The sequence below is a fragment of the Lolium rigidum genome, chromosome 5 (genome assembly GCF_022539505.1).
Source record: "Lolium rigidum isolate FL_2022 chromosome 5, APGP_CSIRO_Lrig_0.1, whole genome shotgun sequence".
NCBI classification, from domain to species: Eukaryota; Viridiplantae; Streptophyta; class Magnoliopsida; order Poales; family Poaceae; genus Lolium; species Lolium rigidum.
Window position 1 is genome coordinate 184,372,187 of NC_061512.1, and position 17,554 is coordinate 184,389,740.

The 17,554-nt window shown below is 46.6% G+C and overlaps 2 long non-coding RNA genes across 19 annotated transcripts; one reads left to right on the forward strand and one right to left on the reverse strand.

The window, feature by feature from the left end:
* The first annotated feature begins 2,326 nt into the window (after positions 1-2,326).
* Positions 2,327-5,854, forward strand: LOC124654013. 5 transcript variants are annotated; one of them, XR_006988135.1, is made up of 5 exons: positions 2,327-2,447; positions 2,584-2,704; positions 4,153-4,324; positions 4,519-4,617; positions 5,365-5,854. It is a non-coding gene; the product is annotated as an uncharacterized LOC124654013 (long non-coding RNA). The 5 variants fall into 5 exon arrangements; XR_006988132.1 differs by having other exon boundaries at positions 4,153-4,617; XR_006988133.1 differs by having other exon boundaries at positions 4,455-5,854.
* A 1,452-nt stretch (positions 5,855-7,306) lies between these two features.
* LOC124654363 lies at positions 7,307-15,819 on the reverse strand. 14 transcript variants are annotated; one of them, XR_006988316.1, is made up of 7 exons: positions 15,022-15,819; positions 13,112-13,633; positions 11,668-13,013; positions 11,219-11,288; positions 10,858-10,919; positions 9,290-9,350; positions 7,307-7,659 (listed from the first exon to the last, which is right to left on the reverse strand). It is a non-coding gene; the product is annotated as an uncharacterized LOC124654363 (long non-coding RNA). The 14 variants fall into 14 exon arrangements; XR_006988312.1 differs by having other exon boundaries at positions 11,008-11,288; XR_006988317.1 differs by having other exon boundaries at positions 9,290-11,288; positions 11,668-11,888; positions 12,049-13,013.
* Between the last annotated feature and the right edge of the window lie 1,735 nt (positions 15,820-17,554).

The window sequence follows — 17,554 nt, forward strand, 5'->3', positions numbered from 1 at the left end:
ATAGAAATATTCCCACACTCCATATCTAAATTACTCCTAAATGCAAACATGAATGGGGATTCCATATTCATAATATATGCATTTTTTTTACTCCCTCCGATCCATTTTAATTGACTCAGATTTAGTATAAACTCAACTAAAAGGGATCGAAGGGAGTATCAAAATTCATATACTCCCTCCGTATTAAAAAAAAAACTGCTCAGCTTTTTCTAGTACGGATGTATCATCTTTTCTAGTACAGATGGAGTATATATTAGGATATATGAAATAAAAAAAGGAGCGTGCTGGAATAGGGCCGGGGGAAGGGGGACGGGAAGCTGGCAGAAAGATGGGCCGAGGACTAGCACGGGGTTAAATGTGGGAAAAGGTGGGGAAATGCCACAGCCCGTTCCAAGCCGATGCTCCTCTTCTACCGAGTAAATTACATATAGGTACCACTTTTGGGGCAACGGTTGCGAGTTGGTACCATCTTTGGTAATTTTAACAAGTAAGTGCAACTTCTGGGGCAGCTCGTAACACATAGAGCAACTCTGGTGTTGACACCAAATTAACCACGCGGACCCACTTGTCAGAGCAAATGGCCGTTGGCTAGCCATTACAGCACAAGTCGATAAGGAGCTGCCCGACTCGACCCAGTGGGACCAGGTCGTTGACTCCACTCCCAGCACGCGCGGCTCGCTCAGGTCCTTCGAAGCGTCGCCGCGCCGCCTCACCGCACCCCTCCGCACCAACAGCGCTACCACCAGCGCCGCCACTCCTGGTGATGCAGGGGCGAGGCGAGGCGGAGCTGGCGCGGGCGAGCGGCATGACGGGGCCGGTGGGCACGACACGGGCGTTGCTGCCGCGCGGCGTTGCCTGCAGCTTGCTACCCAGCCATACGCGTTGCATGTGCTCTCCTGCTCTTGGCGTCGCATGGCTTGGCCGATGGTTTGATGCTCGCTGGCTGCTTTTGGCATTGCGTTGCACGCTGCTTGTTGCCTGATAGCTGCTTTTGTGTGCGCGGCTGCTGCGTGTGCGGGCGAGGCACAGAACGTGCAGGCCGCGGCTCGGCCGAGCGGCGCTGCCGCCGTGCGCGTGCGAGCGGGCGTTGGTGCCGGTGCGAGCGGACGTATGTCGCGGGAGAACACTTTGGGCCGCTTGCTTCCACGTTCCGCCGCGAGCTGATGTTGCTGCACACGCGCGCATGGCCGAGGCTGCCGTTGCATACGTTGCTGCTTGCGCGCGCTCGGATGAGAACGGCGCCAGCTCGGTGGGGACGGCGCGAACAGCGGTCATGCCAGGGAGAGCCATGGGCGTCGCGTACGAGGGCGAGTCCGAGGCCGCGCTGGCGGTGTTCGAGGCGGCCTGCGTCGGCAAGGAGTCGTACACGGTGCGGCCCACCGAGGACTTCCGCGCCGCCGCCGGGTTCAACTCCGGCGTGCTCACTACACTACCTCACAGGCCGGTATTGCCGGCACTTTTCTTGCCGGCACATTGTAGATATGCCACTAAAGCTACTGTTTAGCGGCACTTTTTGATCAGTGCCTCAAATTACCATCTAATTATTGGCATTTTTTAGATAGTGCCATTAATATTAGATTATTATTGGCATTTTACTAAAGTGCCGGTATATTTTTTTCGTGGCAGTTTTAGAAAAGTGCCTGCATTATTGCTTATTACTGGCATTTTACCAAAGTGCTGGTATTTTCACGGCAGTTTTTTCAAAAGTGCCTGTAATGTTGCTTATTACTGGCATTCGGAAAAAAGTGCCGGCATTTTCCCCACCCCGCAGTTATTTTTTAAAGGGTCTAAATGCAAAATTTACTTGCCCTGACCTGCCCTTCCTCCGCGGACCCCCTCCCTTTCCTGCTCGGTTCACGCCACCAGCGCTGACGATTCGAGCCCGATCTCGCCGCCCGCCATGGATTTTGCCCAAGCGAGTTGCTCCACATGGTAAGTAGGGATCCGATACGATCTCCCCCAAGCTTCCCCCCTTCCTTAATCGCTCCGTCCGTTCACACGCGCAGGTTTCCCTGGACGAAACCCCAGGGAGATGTCGACGGCGAAGGCGCCCAGAGCCGTGAAGGCCGACGAGAACGCCACCCCGAGTCCGCGTCCCCGCAGAGGAAGAAGGTTCTCGGGGAGCGGAACAGCGGCGGCAGCGGCAGCCGCGGGGATGGCGCCTCGCCGCAGCCTAAACCCGCCCCTAGCCCTACCCCGGCGTCCCCCACTGGCCGCGCGGCGGGGGCTGGGCCGTACAACCCGAAGACGAACTGCTCCACGCCGCGGCTCCCTACACCGGATCCCTACGCACGACGGCGCGGCTAACCCTAGCCGTGGGGTTCGTCACGGTCGCCGCCGTGGTTCCGCGCCGCTGCTCCCCCGAGTCCTCCCACGACGCTGCGCTGCAACCCGTAGTGGCCGCCCTCTCGTCGACAACTAGCGATTCGCATCGAGCACCGAGAAAGGTCTGGAGCTAACGCAACTCTCACCCAACGCCCCAGCCCTTCTCGTGGATCCCCATTCTCTCTGCCCGCGCCCCTGCGCCGCCACACCCGCCGGGGCTGCTGTGCTCAGAAGCTCTACTCATTTTTTTGCTTGCAGGCTACACTATGTGTTCCACAGCGAGAAGCGCATATGGCTCGTTTTTTAGTACCTGGATCTGGACCTCAAGAAGTTCATGGATTCTTCTCCAGAGTTTGCCAAGAGCCCTGCTTTGATCAAGGTGAGCAAGTAGTAATGTGCGCCACTGTGACTTGCTTCTACTGCTTTCCATGTATAGTTAGACCTTACACTCGCTTGACCCTGTGTTGATCAATGATTCCATATGGGTTGTACAACTCAACTCTCTAGTGTTGGGAAGAGCTTGTGACAGAACACTGATGAGTGTTCAGCAGGATAAGTAATATTAATAAAGAATAGGTTCTTGGTTGTAGACTTGTAGTAGACCACAATTTCAGTCCATGGCCTTCTCATTTCATGCAAAAGAATTTTTAGCTCTCACATTCTGTACAATGATTGATTAAAAACAAGACTGAAGCGGAACCCATGTTACGTCTCATGCGCTCCATATATGGTGTATTTACCCGTCTTCTTCTGTCATTGTGGTTTATATGGTAGAACACTGCCCATTTTGTTGTTCACTAGGGCCACACTTAGCGTAAACCAGTATGCACAGTTGGGGAAAAGTACCCATGTCTGTATTGCCCTGTGCTGTTCACTGTTTAACTTGACAACTTGTTGCACCTGAATGCCACTGATATTTATGATAGATGAACTTGACAACTTGTTGCATCTGAGTATCTTCACTGTTATAAACTTGGCCGCCGAAATAACCGGTGTAATCTTTCTCTATTTTATCTCCTCAATCTGGGAATTTCTGACTTCTCAAAGCGAACATTGGGATTCTTAATTCTTTTAACCCTGAGATGACTCAGTAACATCGATACACTATAGGAACAATTAACCAGTGTGTTGCCTTTTAAGACTGCCTCGGACTCTAGTTCTGAATATGGATAGCTGGCCAACAGAGGCTATCTCCTCCTCACATTAGATGTACTGTACATCGCTCTTTGCTCTACAGTAACTCCTGCAAGCTGTAAATAAAACATGGCTTCGCTGTTAGTGGTAGCTTTGTTGCTCTAAATGATTGGCAGTGTGGTACCACTACCATCACCCCAGTGCTGTATGAACGCCATGTGGGTACCGTTTCTGTCACGTTCGTTGTCTTTGTGTAACTAGTTACTGCACACAGAGCTGGCACTATTTCCTTCAACTACCACTTCTGACAGCCATGAGCTGTGGTCTTTTGGGTCAAAGTAGTTGGTGCATTTCTTGACATGCTGTTATTTTCTGATTACTGATCAGTATTACCTGTTCCTTGGCATATGGTTCTGCAGGTCATGTTAGAGTTTGCTTACAGTATGCGTTGTAGCAATATATTTTAGATCAACCGAACTGTATATAAACATGAAGTTCATGCAACATTGTTTTTTAATAAGTGGCTTGTACTGTATACAAAGAGCAATAAAGATAGCATGAGTGCAAGCATTACATTCTATTGTACTGTCTTTATGCCTTCATTCCTAGCATATTTATTTGACTCAAAATGCATTAGCTTCTTCTGGTTGCATCTTGGTATGTAAGTATGTGACTGTTTTCTTCTTTCTCCAGTCATCTCTATCAGATACTCTGCGGCGTTGCTTATTGTCATTCTCATAGAGTTCTTCATCGAGATTTGAAACCTCAGAATCTATCGATAGATCGGCGTACTAACGCATTGAAGCTTGCAGACTTTGGTTTAGCCAGGGCATTTGGAATCCCTGTTCGTACATTTACTCAAGAGGTATTTTTCTTCTATTACTCGTTTACAAGCGCATTGAGAACTGTTCCAGTACCACGTCGCCTTTTGGCAGGATCTTAGTATACAATTTTGCATCTTAGTATGTACTACATATGATTTTGCATCTAAACAGGCTCATTGTTCTTGTATCAAACAACACCATGGCACATCAACTCACAAGGCATGTCTATGGGAAGTATTTTGCAGAAATGGTGAAGCAGAAGCCACTGTTTCCCGGCGATTCTGAGATTGATGAATTATTTAAGATATTCAGGTTCGATTCATTTACTCAAGAGGTCAGTACAATGGTTTCTTATTTGAATTCAGTATGATGTTTTCTTATTAGAGGCCAGAACAATGTTGATTGACAGATAGTGACAAGAAAGCAGTCGCAAATTTTCCCAAGTGTTCCAAGTGAATCTTTTGGAACATAAGGTCGTTGGTTTACATATGTAGAAATTACTAATATGGCACCTCATGTTCCCTTCACATGCCTGGTGCGTCATCTGTTTTTGAGGCCTCTGACACTATCATGGCTTACTAATGTGGGCATTTTCGTGATGGTGCTTAACTACTCATGTATTGGTTTCCAAATAATTTTCATGATGGTGCTTAAATACTCATGCACCGATGCACATGCCTACTGTCTGTATTGTACACTATCTTGATCATTCCATCTGCAGTAGCTTGATCATTCTATTCTATGAACTTTCTCTGAATTTATATACATATTCACTATGAATACTGAGATTCAGAGACCATTTAGCACATGACAGTAGAGATGATTTTTTTCCATCAACATTTCCTTCTCCTTTATTGAGTACCTCCATTTTTTGGCTTTTTGATAATATCAATTTAGAGAACATGATTTATTCATTCTAGCAGTATTCTGGAACTTGTCTACTAAATAAATTCAGAGAAAGGAAAGCAAAACAATCTGGAACTTGTCTACTGAATAAATTCAGATGAAATTCAGAGAAACTACAGTAGATAAATTTGGATTGTACCTTCATTTTGATTTTCTTCATGTATGATGCCATCAGGTGGACTGAAATTCAGGTCTGAAGAACCATGAGTCAATAACTGCAAGTTTCATATCAGGAATAATGAGAAAAAAGGGAGGCGCGTCGGTGGTGGCCCCCGGGAAAGTAGGATCAAGGGGGCGGCGACCAGCGAGCTGATGTTGGGTGGAGGCCAGCGTGCTACTCTACTGAGGGCCGTCGATCAGTGATCCTCTGCTTGGTGCGGCGTCGTCGTGCTGCCGGGGAGCAGCTGGGTGAGATATAGGTGACGCTAGGAAGAAGGGAATGTACCACAATTGCTATCGTTGTTATTACTTTGTGGAATTCAGTGTAATTTTAACAGCTGAGGTACTAGAGCATGTTCTAGATATTGTTTTCGGACAAGGTTCCAAATGTTGGTTTCAGGCCTGTTGGTCTCAACACCATGATAACTGCATATATTGATTCCAAATTTGGGATCCTGTAATTTGGGATGCTGTGCATTTTAATGCATGATCATGTCGGATTTAAATGAGTCATTAAAAAGTGCCAGAAAAAAAATTCCACAACATCTTTTAAAAGTGCTGGCAAAACAATTTCATGGCATTTTAAAAAGTGCCAGCAAAAAGATTCTATGTCATCTTTCAAAAGTGCCGGCAATAAAATTTCATGGCATCTTTGGAAAGTGCCAGCAAAAAGATTCCGCGGCATATTTAAAAGTGCCTGAAATAGTGAATGGTGGCATTTCTGGAAGTGCCTTAAAATACATATGGTGGCATTTTTTGAAAAATGCCGGCAAAGACCTACCTCGACTGGAATAAACGTAGCACTTTTTTTTGTGCCTTGAAAAATCTTTACCGGCACTTTTGGTGCCTTTGCCGGCACTTTTTTGTGCCGGCAATTTGGGTATCTGACGCAGTGCTATGCAGGCCGTCTGCCGTGGCCGTCGTGACCGTGCACACCATCGTCGTCGTCGAGGCGGCCGCTGCTCTCACCTTCTGCACCACCAGGCCCTCAGCGCCAGAAGTTGGCTCGCCCTGCTGCCGCCGTGGACGGCAGACACGACATGACCGCGTCGGGAGGATGCAATGGTGGACGCGGCGGCGCGGGATACATGGCCTCCTACCAAGATCGGAGCGCCTGCCAGGGACGGCCGCGGGCGTAGGCGAGCTCGGGGATAGGAAAGATGTGGGTGCCGACGAGCTGGCTGCTGCTCTGACTCCCGCACGGATCGGGTCAACGCGAGGAAAAAAAGGAAGAAAAAGAATTAGGAAGGAAACCTAACGGCTGTCGGACGGCCGTTTGCTCTGACAAGTGGCCCGCGCGGTTAAACCGGTATCAACCTTAAAATTGCTCTATCTGTTACAAGCTGCCCGTAAGTTGTATTTACTTGTTAAAATTACCAAAGATGGTACCAACTCGTAACCGTTGCCCCAAAAGTGGTACCTATATGTAATTTACTCTCTTCTACCAGAGTCCAGAGGTCTCTAGCACGATTAGGTTTGCACACCGGAGAGAGCGAGCGAGATCCAAAATCTCCACAGCCCCAGCCGCCGCCACTGCTGCCTCGTCTGAGAACATGCCCAAAGGGAAGGTAGCCAAGCCGCAGCCGTCTGACGGCGTGAACTGGAAGTGCCCGGTGTGTGGGCAAATCGTCAAGACATCAATCGCCGGGGGATCCGGTCATTCCCTGCAGTGCTCGGGCAAGCCCAAGGGGAAATAAGGACCGGCAGGTAATTACGCTACCCACCTCTGGTTAGCGGGATTGAAGTTGATTGCTAGAAGGGTTGGTGCGCGAATCACATGCAGATTTAAGATAGGTTCGGAAGGGATCCCGTTGTATACTCATCACCTCTGATTAGGGTTGGGTTAAATTTCTGTTCCAGAAGGGTGGGGCGTAGAATTGACGCAGTGGGGGGCATCAGTGATGTACTTGAATTCGACAGACAATTTAAGATTCAGAGTATTCTGCAGCACTATCAACTGCAGGGGCTAAAACGACCATTATATATCATTAGTAAAGGTGGCAGATTAATGTTTGAAATACACAGAGCAATCTGATAATAAATGAGGCATATTAAATCCTGTCTCCATAATAGCTATCTCCATCCTCATTGCTCCATTTGCATCTCGATTAGCAGCTATATTCCTTTGTAAATCTTTGTTTACCTGTGAATACTGATCCTGCAAACAATTACAGTATTTCAGTCTCAAGGATATAGTGAAATGTTCGTTCCCAATGTTAAAAGCTTGGCCTAACTTCTAATTGCAGGGTAATAACACTGCCCCATTTGCATCTCGATTAGCTGCTATATTCCTTTATCAAGCTTGGTTTACCTGTATATTGATCCAGCAAACAGTTACAGTATTCAGTTTATATAGTGAAATATGTGTTCCCAATGTTAAAGCTTCGCTTACCCTTATAAATTATAATTGAAATGCGTCCATTTGCACCAAAGTTACTCTTCTTCTTTTTTCGAGAGTACGCCGAGGCGTACCATATCTTTATAGAAGGCAGAATATAGAATACAAGAAGACTACAACTCGCTGCAAACAACGAGCGTAGTACGAACTCACTCCACTCCACACCGGCTAGTCCGAAGACAGCCACCACCAAAACTACAACAACGACACAAAAAGCCTATCCAAAACAGAACATCAAAGCCACGTCTCGAACCACTCCGGTAACCTCCAAAGATCAACAGCTTCACCTGAACTCTCCTTGCCAACGCACCACCAAAGTAGAAGATGGCGGGACTTGGTCGGTCCTGAGAAAGGCATCGACTTGGATTCTCCGATGATGTCGTACATAGTGCCCCGGACGTTCAAGGTTGGACAACAACAAACACCGGAGGGGCGCAACGAGAAACAGCGGTCCATGTCTCCAAAACGCAATGCTCCCAACAGAGGGACGACATCGAGATGCCGCCAATGCGCCGATTCACTCCGAACCTAAGCTTTCGCCCGGAGACACCACCCGATCAAAGCGGAAACAGGGAAGTGCCGGCATACTCGACGACGCCTCCAAGAAGGGGAATGACGCCCACAGGCGCCATCGCCGTCGGCACCGACAGAAGTCGGGCTAGACTTTCGTCCGTGTTGCCGCACACTGCCCACGCATCCCGCCTAATTGGGCCAGCCGAACTTGTTGTCCACACCGCCGTCGTCGCAGCACTTCGTCCTCGCCGCCATAGCCTGGTGGACCACCGGCTTCCAGCACAACGAAGAAGCGCACAACTCCACCTCCAATCTCCAGCTCGACGAAGAACCGCAGCAGCCCACCTCCAGCACGTCGGGCCGCTCGCGCATGGCTGTCGGCCACTCTTGGCTGACTGCCATACCGGCCCTGGAAACCCAGATCTGGCCCAAGAAGGCCCAGATCGGGCCCCCGCGCCTCGGCTGCACCCTCGTCGCCGGCGCCACTGGGTGGGCGCCACCGCTCGTCTTCAACCCTCAGGCGGCCGGCCGCAGGCCAGGAACTCCTCTGGCCGCGCTGCACTCCGCTGCCGCCTGCAGGGCTTGGACCCGCGTCCCGCACCCGACCCCATCCACGCGCCGGCCTCCGCACTTCGCCTCCACTGCAACGGCCTCCGTCGGGCCCCTCCTCTCCTCCGCGCTTCCTCGCCAAGGCCGGCGAGCCACTCCTCTCCTCCACGCGCAGCCTCCGCGCCGCCCTGGAGACGTCCCCCTCCGCGCGAAGGGAGCCCGTCGGGGCGCGCCGTCCTTCACCCGCCGCCTTTGACGGCCGGGTTGGGCCGCCACCGCCGGCGGCGGTGGCAGCGGCCGGGAAGATGGGATCTTGGGGGGGTCGGAGGCTAGGGTTTCCTGAGGCTCCGGAGCCGCCCGCGCGAGCGGCCCGGGAGCTGAACCCACCAAAGTTACTCTTACAAATTAGGTTTCTGTGTTACCTCCATTGATGGTTGAGGAAACATAAAACAGTATAAAATAAAAATAATTTATGCCATACCTGAAACCCACATTTCATAGAGCCGTACTAGAATCAAGCTGGGTTGACAATCAAGAATAACCTGTATAGCGTGTATAGCATGACAATGAAGAATTGTGTACTTATGCATCCATAATCAAGCAAGACAAAAAAAAATATAGTAATTTCCTAAGGCCTGTTGATAGAATGCGACATGCATTACAGTTGGTAGTACAGAATTTACAGCGACAAATATTGCTAGTTAAAACTCCAGGATGTGAATTAACCATGCTTCACATTTCTATTCTGAGTCTAGTTTCACTTAAAGAAAATTCTTCTGCTTGTCAATCTAGTTTTACTAAAAGAAAATTCTTCTGCTTTGCAGTGAGCTTGGAGCCCAATAAGGAAAACAATGGGACAGTGACGAACGCAATGAAGGACAGGAAATTAAATAAGATAGCAGGAGACTATGTGCTATAAACTGTTAAACGCCTCCTGTTGTGAACTCAGCATTTCTATTGTCTAGCTATTGCAAGTGCATATGTCCTATGAACCAGTTTACCTTATTAACTCCAGTGCTTTCTGTAATTTCAATATGGAGGGTTAATTCATATGTTTTGGATGCTGCCATATTCCTTTTGATATGATGCAAGCTTTTGGTGCATCTGCACTCTCATCAGATCATGTTCTGGTTTCTGGACTCCTAGTTTAGTGCAAGGTGTCTGGAAGGACACAGCCTATATATCTTTGCAGTCTGTCAGGAAACCATAACTTCCACTCTTATTTACTATATTATCTATTTTCTCTGAAATATAAGCCACAGAGAAGTGTTTTCCTAAAAATATTTTATAATCTTATCTACCACTGCCTCCATTTCGATTTTATACTGCTTGAGAGTCACACAGCCTATATATCTGCAGAGTCTGTCAGGAAACCATAACTTCCAATCTTATTCACTATGTCATCTATTTTTTATGAAATCTAAGCCACAAAAAAAGTGTTTTTTTTAATATTGTATGATCTTATCTACCATTGTTTCCATTTTGATTTTATCCTGCTTCAAAGTACACATATCCCATCTTAATGTTGTCGTCGTTACTCACATTCTTGTAGACAAAATTTCCTGAATCTGATAGGAATTTACCATACACTTTCATGATATTCTTCATTTCATCTCTTGAAAAATTGACCCTTTCCAGCTCACGCAGTGCTTGGCTGAACATTAACTTTTGGTGTTCTAACTTGGGAAAGGTGTCTTCATAAGATTTAAGGGAAAGTGTTGTCGTCAAAGCGCAATGGAGAGAGAATCGTAGGAGGGGCACAGAAGCTACAGTGACAGCTACTTAGAAACATGTGGGGTCCTGAACTAATTCTGCTCGCCCATCTAGTCCGTGGACTCTGGCTGACTTGAATGTGTATGGACGGTCTAGATGACTTGAAGAAAACAGGGTGGTTTGTGGGACACTCAATTGCTTTTGCGTGTTGAAAATCTAAGGCAGAGGCTTCCTAGTTTGTTTCGAAGTCCAACTGTCTATGACACTAATAGATCTATCACCAAAAATCAAAGCAAACAATGTGGAAAGGATCTTCAACAATGATATTGAGCATACCTTCTCTAGTCTTACATATTTTCAGGTGATGAAGAGAGAACGCTATCATGCGACATGCTGACCTGCAGGATAATTTTATAAATAGAGATTTCAATGTAAAATGAGAAAAGGAAATAAAATTGTACTATCGGCTAGGACACCCTCCTGCACCTCTGTATTGTTTTCAGTTGACTAGAACACTCCATGCATATAATGTGAACTTGGAAGCTATGTTGCCCGGATACGGATACCGCTATACGGTGATTTTCCGAAAACATGGATATGGGGATACTTTTGTGTATATAGAATGAACATTAATAAATATACAAATTACTGATTTTTTCACAAGAATGAGAATTATTATATAGGGGCACAGGAGAACCGTGACATGGTTGCTTGCCAAAAATAAGCTTGTCAACTGCAGCAGTGCAGCCCCACTCTTCTCCACCTAGCTGTCAAATAACAATTTAGTAAATTAGTATAATAAAAAAGGATGACAGCAAACTGGTAAGATGCATCATGCTTATATTTTTAGTTTGCAACTATTTCCATTCTAGCTCTTTGCACGTTTCCTCTATGCCTCCATATCCCAAACATCAGCAAGATCAAAGGACAATTGCATCACAAAAACAATTTGATAGTAGATAGCACATAACTTGATAATCTGACAACAATTTCGCAAACAATTCCCAACACTGCAATAGTGCACCCAACAAATAAAACGAGCTAATAAGACAGTATGAATTCAGTAGATACATGACATGACATGACAAAATAACACCATATGAATCACAACTTGGCAAGTTTGAACTTTGAATAATTATTCCACACCTTCCTCCAAGTCTTCAAGATCATCTAGCACGGCCTCTAGCTCTGGTTCATCTAGTGAGCTTCATTCTCCATCTCCAAGGCTTCAAGATCATCTAGCAGTGCCTATAGCTCTGGTTCATCTAGTGAGAGCACAACTTGTTGAAAAAAAAATGCACCAACATCAAATATATCGTGGGTGTCTCCTCCAATGTTCCAAAATCGTGTTAGGCCACTTGAATACTCTGCAGATTTCCTTTAAATAAGACAAGTTTTAATGCACAAAGATAAAATCTTCAGCACGTTCAGGGTTCATCTTACAAGAAATTAAATGGAACTCCAGTTCCTGATCTTCCAAGTAGGTGGTAAAAGCAAGAAACTAATAACTTAAGTAGAATAGAGGACCTGTTTCTTGCTGTACTATGTATGGGACCGTACGTGCTCCAATTTCTTTCAGCACAAGAAGACGATGGCTGGCCAAGCAATTTTAGTGCCAATTTTTCTAGCTCTAGGGCAGAGTTACCATGAATTCCCATCCGTATCAGCTGTACGTATCATAGAATAGACGGGGTTGCTGAAATCAATAATATACTTCACTTTATCCCACCACAAATCATTAAGAACCTTCTCTTTCACGAACTGTTCTCTACCTTGATTGTCATCTCTATAATCAGACCACTTGGTGCTCACAACCAACAAAGAGCTTCTTTGATCTCATGGAACCTTTTCAGCGTACCAATCTAAGAGGCAGATCTTGTTTCAGCAATAGCAAGAAGTTTCAGCTAGCTACACTCGTTGAACATAGACAACCTCATAGAGTGATTCATTATGAAGTTCCGGATATGCTGCGCATCCAATGAAACCTCGCTGACCAAGTTGCAGAATTCATACTCCAGGTCTTCCTCATTCCAGGCTGCACCTATATGCTCTTCAACGCGAGGTCCAAAGTACAGACGACGTATGGAGTCCAGAATATATGAGGGTACGTTTGCTCCATCATCTGCCCCGCACCCTCTGCAGTTTGATGCATTATGAGTGACCACTTGTACAACATTCTCTGCTCCAATAAAATAAATAGTTTCTAATAGCCTCTGAAAGATGTACTCCTTGCTCTTTATGTCTCCCTCAGTGTTGATTGCTCTTAAAAACATGGGCCTATCTTCTGTTACAGCCATACAATTTAAGAGAGGCTGTCTTTGAAGATCAGACCACCCATCTGACACAATACTCACAACTTCGTTGCTCAATGTTGACTTGATTGGCTGCAGCAATCATTCAACATGTGTCTTCTCTTGCACAAGAAGGCTGGTTCTGATCTTGTTCTAGCTTGGATGGACATAGCCAGGTTCTTGCAAGATTGAAAGGCAGACCTACAACAAATACAACGAAAACTAGGAATTGATCAAATGCATCCAGGTAAAACACTAAAACGGTAAATGAAACATGTTGAACAATTATAAAAATTTACCTGCAGTATAGAACATCCTTGCAATCAAAGCATCCAGCTTTCTGCAAGAATCGACATCGAAGCATTCTTCAATAGCTTATGCCTTTCTCTTCCTCCCACGCCCATTCCTATCAGTCGGTAGGAAAATGTTGTTAGGCATGTGGCTACTTGCATCAGCCTTGTCTTGTTCACCTTTGAGCTGAATTAAAACATCAATGGTAACTTCCGGACAATGTTCACTCCACCATTTCCCAACTTCAAAAGATGTTTTATCACTCTTGAGTAGCTCCCAGTAATATCACGGGACAAAGCCTACATATGATTTTTGCATTGACGCCTTGCCCTCCACCGGTCTTGGCGACTTTCTGCACATACCTCCATAGCGGCCACTTCGGATCATCGTTTAGAGGAATCGCATGAATAGCATTCAACATCTGGACTGCACTTTGTGTTCCACCTAAAGCAGGGCTGCCCGAATTCGAGTTGCCAGTGCCGCTTCCAAATCCAGAACCACCAGTCCTACCGGTGCTGGCCATTGCTGAACTGAAAGAAGAGGAAGTAACAAGACATTACTGATATTCAACCCAGTGGATAGCGATTAATCCAATTCAATCAAAAGGTGTTCTACAATCTGCAATCTATATTTCTATGCTTCTGTAGTTCTATTTGGCCTGTTTAATCTTTAATGAACTAGATTGCAGAGTGTATTGGCTTCCTCGAGACCTCGAGTCCTCAACTTCCGATGACCTGCGGGGCAATCTGGTGCAGTGTGGCAGCGTGCGGCGCCCAGGTCAGGAGGTCGGGGTGACACTACGATTTGATGTGTTCATTGGAAATCCAGTGTTTTGCTGTTTTTCTATGCGTGTGAACCAATTAGACAAGTTTACGAAACCATGTGTTCTCTGATAAATTTTGCACATACTCCTATGTTTTTCGTATTCGTACGTTTAAGAATCCGGCAAACAAAAGATACCCTCGAATTTTCAATAATTAATTATTGATTATTATAACTATTATGATAGTGGCACAATAACAACAAAATTATTAAATAACGCATAAACATGTACTAAAACTTATATCTATACCTAATGATAAATATGATAGCATATAATGATACACAGAACTTATATCTCCCACGATGTAGAATCACAAGACATGTACAAAATATTCAATTAAGTTTTCGTAACAAAATTTACTTTTATGTGAATATGGAATTATAAGATAAAGACATGTACGACATGAAAAATTATGTTTTAATTGTAACAGTATTATGTGGTTACTTATACTAGTTACCGTGATAGCACATATCATCTTGTACAGCAATGTATACCAACGCTCAGTTCACGGTTGTTGAACTGTGTTGTGTAATTTTCAGTGATGTAGATTCATAAAACATGTATAACATATACAGTTAGGTTCATAATGAATATTGCAGTCGTTTTTATGATAGTTATGTGATACTTTTTGCTAGTTATTTCAATAACACATAGCATGCCCCTGCAATTAAGAGAATAATGCATAAAATTTACTTTTCTGTGAGTATGGAATTATAACATAAAGACATGTACGACATGAAAATTATGTTTTAATTGTACAATAGCACATATTATGTGGTTAACTAGTTACCGTGATAGCACATATCATCTTGTACAGCAATGTATACCAAGGCTCAGTTCACGATTGTCGAAATGTGTTGTGTAATTTTCAGTGATGTAGATTCATAAAACATGTATAACATATACGTTTCTATGATAGTTATGTGATCCCTTTTGCTAGTTATTTTAATAAAATGCACAGGTCATGATCTTGTCCAACGATGTCTATTGACAAGATCATGGACATATAAAACAAATACAACTAAATTTTCGATGACAGACATATGAATTAATTATATAAAATAGCCGTAAAATGACACCGTCAATTCTGGTTACCTGAACAACGATAAAACATATATGTAAGGCATCATCTTATCAAACTATCTTGAGAACCACAGATCTCGCCCTTGTGCTATTTTATAAAAATCGTACCTAGCCTCCAAGTGAAATATCAATCTCCTCGGGACTCAGGCAACCATTTTGGACCTCACTTGCCTGCTCCAACTGAATATCTTGCAAGCCAAAGCAGTCATCCTGTATCACCCCATCTGAGCTGACTTATGGCTTATTTTCAGCTAAGCCCACCTGTCGAGCGAACAGACATAGGCATCTGCCGAGGACATCAAAGTGTAGCCTCTTCGATCTAGCAGTGGAAACCTGCACATCTCTCTCTTGACAGATCTGAGTAACCCACCGGTACCTTCCAATCCATCGTGGTCCAAGCTGCGGCAGGATCCTCCTCCGGTAGATCGGAGGGAACTATAGAACCGGGAGTCTATGGCAACTGCCACTGGCCTCCCGGAGGCGACGGAAGAAACATCCCATCGGCAGGTGAACTCACCAGAGTTTGTCATCAGACGTCGACAGAGACTATCTGTGGATGCTAGCTATCATGGCACCCTCTCAGCCATGGTTAAATTCCAAAGAATTGACCGGCGCTCGATGGCTCTTCCTCCGGCCACAGCCGGCGCCGAAGCCTGTGGAACTTGCGCCCCGAGCACCAAAATCTCGCCCGAGTGCGTCAACCGCACCGCCGAGGTCACCTCGTCGGAGTGGGGTGCGGTGTAGGGATTGGGGCTGCAGCGGCGGCCCGGAGGCGAGGCACCGGCGGATAGGGTTGCAGAGGAAGGAGCGTGATGGGGATTCCGGCTTTGTTTAGTTAGGTTAACATAAAAAATCGCAGACGTATACTATGGAAAAAATGTAAACTGCATGCGAGGGGAGTAGGGGGCGGTACGCCGGTGCACCGGGTGTACGAGTACTTCGCTGTTGAGACCAGAACGGAAACGAAGGGGTCCAGCGAGCTAGGTCCACGCGTGTATCATAAGGGTGATGAAAACCTTTATGGCCTGCAATTCCCGCAGAAGTCGTGACGTGACACACAATCGTGCCATCTGACTCGGCAAATGGGTCCCACCCTGAGTCTGGTTCCTCCGGGTGTCTCTACGAAAAAGGAAACAACAAAATCTGTGCCCACGTTTACTTTTACTACCCTGGGATTTACAGCTTTACTACCCAGTACCCACCCTTGCTCAGCGTCGCCTAAGTTACATCTCGCGGTGCGCGTCTGCTCGCGCGAGCTTCTCTAGCGACGGTGATACTGAGGAGGCCGGCGGTGAGCATTTTCGTGCCTTCTGTGCCACGTCGAAATTAAGTCCAAAAACTAGTGCTGCTCGACTCGTTCTAAGCTCAACTCGTTTACTTTGTTTAATCTAACAGCAACTTAAACCTCGAAAAAATCTAAGAGCAACTTTAGCAGATTTTGTATTCCGCGGTAAGAAAACAGAGGCCATGGTAAACGAGAATTCTATGCTCGCGCAGCCTACGGCCAATCAGATCTGGTATACCAAAACCGTAAAATGAAATATTTTTAAATATAATAAAAGGTCTTCCTATCAGTTTTTCTTTCCTTTTCTCCCCAATGTTCTTCCCACCGAAGCTCAACCCATGTCTGGCCGTGCCCCGCCCATTCTTGGCCAGCTCGGCGCCGCCCCTCCTCGGCCCCGCCGCGCTCACCCCCGTCCCAACCGAGCACCGCCCCGCCCCTGCCCGGCCACGTCCTCCCTAACCCGCCTCGACCCGGTCGCACCACGGTCACGCCCGCCCCACCCAGCCCCTCCTCCGACCCTCCCGGCGAGCTCTGTCCGGCCTTGCTCCAACACACTCCGCCCTACTCGAACCCGCCTCCGCAATGGAGCTTGATTCCGGCTTGCGTTGTCCGATTCCGGCCATTTCAGTGGATTTCGACGAGTTCCGGGCAAATTTCGGTGAGTTCCACGGCGGAAGTACGGCGGCTCGTCTGCTCCGACGAGATTTGACCAGCTACATGGGCCTATGGATTTCACTCAGTTTGGCCTCTAAAACCTCATATACACGGGTCGGGGCGTAGGCTCTCACTACCTTGCAAAAAAAATTACAGGTCCAACTAGTTTACGATATCTAATCTAGGAATATTTTTGACTAAAACTATAAACACCCGGAAATTTACGGGTTTGACCAGTTTAGTTGATCTGCTAGAGTTGTTCTAAGTCATCATTAACTCGTTTTGGCAATTTTGTGACTTTTCATTTGAATCGTTTGGTTTCATTGTACTACTACAATAATAAAACTCCTAGCTTCAAAACTATCAACTGTTACCAACAAAGCTCTCGCGTCGCCCGCAGCGGGCGACTCGGGGGAGCCTCACCCGCGTCGCCGCCGCCCCCCCAGGCTTCCTCCTCGCCCCGCCGCTGCCGCTGGCCCCGCCGCGGTGGCGGCGGCTCCCGTCACCGAAGGTGGCTGGGGGAGAGCCGCGGTGAACGCGTTGCTGGCCGGCGCCCCGCTTCCGTCTGCTCCGCCTCGCGCGGCAGCCGCTCGGCGGTGGTTAGCG